This window comes from Argentina silus (assembly GCF_951799395.1).
Source record: "Argentina silus genome assembly, chromosome: X".
Taxonomy (NCBI): domain Eukaryota; kingdom Metazoa; phylum Chordata; class Actinopteri; order Argentiniformes; family Argentinidae; genus Argentina; species Argentina silus.
Window position 1 is genome coordinate 47,060,520 of NC_139653.1, and position 3,301 is coordinate 47,063,820.

Sequence of the window (3,301 nt, forward strand, 5' to 3'; positions counted from 1 at the left end):
ATCACCTCAGTCATTGTTTAGACACTATGTCTAGGTTTCTTGTCTATAAATCTTTAGAAAATGACAACCTAAATTTCATAATAATATAAAACAATGTATGCCATTTAGCAGACACTTTTATCCAAAGTGACTTACATTGCAGTTAATGCAGCCATTTTTCTGTATATATGGTCCCAGTAGGAATCGAACCCACAACCTAAATGGTGTTAGCGCCATGCTCTACCATCTGAACCACAGAGGCCAACTAAGGCTCTAAGCTATGATACACACGCACGCACGCACGCACGCACGCACGCACGCACCACCAGGACGTACTGGTATGCTTCATAGCTGAGCCCATCACCAGGAAGGAGACGGTGATGCTGATGGCGATGAAGATCTGGATCAGCTCCGCTACCCAGGCATAGTGCTGGTACCGCTCATTGATGATCTGTAGAGGGACATGGAGACATGTGGTTAGCCCCAAGCTAAAGGCTAGGCCGGGGGAGGCTGGTGGAGGTAGAAATCGGGGACCTCGCTCATTGTAATGCATGTAACGGAAAAAGGTGTTTGATACCATTCGTCTTTCCATTCCATGCATTACAATGAGCCCATCCTGCGATTTCTATCTCCACCAATCTCCCCTGGTCTCTGTGTTAACTACAAAGAGGTAGGAAGCTGTCTTTTTCTATTTGTACAGCAATGTTAATATTTCAATTAAAGACATTTATTTTTGCATCCCAGCTTCCCGTGAGTTTGAGTGCGAGTGCCCTTTTGAAGTGAAGACACATACTCTCATTTCTGCTCCACTAGGCATTAACAACACACACACACACACACACACACACACACACACACACACACACACACCCACACACACACACACACACACACACACACACACACACACACACACACACACACTGGTGCTAGGGAGGGAGGATGGAAGAAAGAAAGAGAAGACTGTGTCAGCTCCACCGACAGCACTTCAGGGAGACCATCAGGGAGACAACCAGACATGGTGTTATACCCCACTGAGCTAAGGCTGGCCATTAAGTGTAAATCGATGGATGGATGGTTGTGTAACCATCCATCGATGACCAGGAAATGCTGATCACACCAAGGGTACGACTGAGACACGATCATTTCAAACTCATTCAGAGAAAATAATAATAATCATCATCATCATCATAAAAATAATGTATTACATTTATAAAGAACTTTTCATTATACAAGAATAATCTCGGTGCATAATAGATCTGCAGTGCATGAATCAAACTAGACTATATAGTCATTATGGGGTAGACTGAACAGAGAAGAGGATGATGTTTCCTGATCCCAGTGTGGTTGAAGGTAATCAGTATAATTTGTACTCATGCATATATGCATGTAACAGGGGAGGCTGGTGGAGGTAGACATCCGAGGACGGGCTCATTGTAATGAATGGAATGGCATGAGGAATAGTATCAAACACACATGTCCTCGCATTCCTCATTCCATTCCATGCATTACAATGAGCCCGTCCTCTGATGTCTACCTCCACCAGCCTCCCCTGGCATGTACTGTATGTACCAGTATATACAGTCGACATTCAGATTCGGAATGAACAAACAACGTGCAATGTAAATAAGCCACCACTAGATGTCGCTAACGAGCCATAGGAAAACAGCCCCTTGGATTCAGTGTAAAAAGTGACCTGGTATATGAGGTTCATGTTGTCATTCTCATAGCAAAGCAGCTCATTCATAATAATCTGATTCTACACAAATCACACCGCTGAAACAACAGGTGCCATGAATATCAATACAAATATTCAAATGTACGGTGCAGGTAATATCTGCCTGGATACAAGGGTCACAATCTGTTAGCTTGGCTGGCTGTACTGACACTGATGTCAATACAGTAACTCTACAGTGTGGCAGTGCTTTTAATCAGGGGAGGCTGGTGGAGGTAGAAATCGGAGGACGGGCTCACTGTAACGCATGGAATGGAATGAGGAATGGTATCAAACACGTCCATGCGTTACAATGAGCCCATCCTGCGATGTCCATCTCCACCGGCCTCCCCTGCTTTTAATAACCAATAAAACACCACTCTACACCCCTAAGCTAAAAATACAGCCATGTGAATATTTTAAAATGTTGTAACTCTGATACACCAGCGAGGGAGTTGAACCTGGTGACCATTCAGAGCTCTCATAGCCTGACAGACAGCGGACAGGCCACAAGAAGTGCACACCCACACACACACACACACACACACACACACACCCACACACACACACACACACACACACACACACACACACACACACACACACACACACACACACACACACACACACACACACACCCACCCACACCCACCCACACACACACACACACACACACACACACACACACACACACACACACCCACACACCCACACACACATACACCCCCCCCCCCCACCCACCCACCCACACCCACACACACACACACCCACCCACCCACCCACGCACACACACACACAGACACACACACACACACACACCCCACACCGACCCACCCACCCACACACACACACCTCTCCAGAGGTCACATCTGCTCAGAGGTGAGGTTTTAAAGGCCATACTTCACTGCAGGCCAGAAACCGAGCACGGCTGTGACATTACAGGCTGGAGAACAGGCTGTGGTGTTTCAGTGGCGAGGCACAGGCCTTTACAAGACTCTCCTCAGGGCTCAGCTGAGTTCAAACACAGGGGCATGTTCTTTTTTGAAAAACAACTAAAACTGTAATAGAAATGTATTTGTGTTTTTTCCCACCCTCTCTCTCCCACCCTTCACCCCCCCCCCCCCACCCCACAACAATATACCGTACATTTTATGATGTATGGTAAAGAGCCAGGTGTTTTTCAGGTGTGAAGGTTTTTTGGCAGACCAGCTGACCTCGAAAGCGATGGAGGTTCAGAGCCGTGGCCATGTTGTGCCAGAGGCTGGGGGAGGTAGAAATTCCGTTCCATGCATCACAATGAGTCTGTCCTCTGATTTCCACCTCCACCAGCCTCCCCTGTATTGGGCCCATATAGCTACAGTATATTGCCTTATCCATATTGTATGTAATCTCCTGATGTTGTGGAGATGGTTGAGAAGCAACCGTCTCAAGGTGGGAGGTTTATGTCTGACTATAAAACGTGACAAGGACATCCAACCCCCGCGTGTGAATGTCATCACCATCTCAACGGCCCTGTGTACGTGTCATCGCCATGTCAACGACCCTGTGTACGTGTCATCGCCATGTCGACGACCCTGTGTACATGTCATCGCCATCAGAACGACCCTG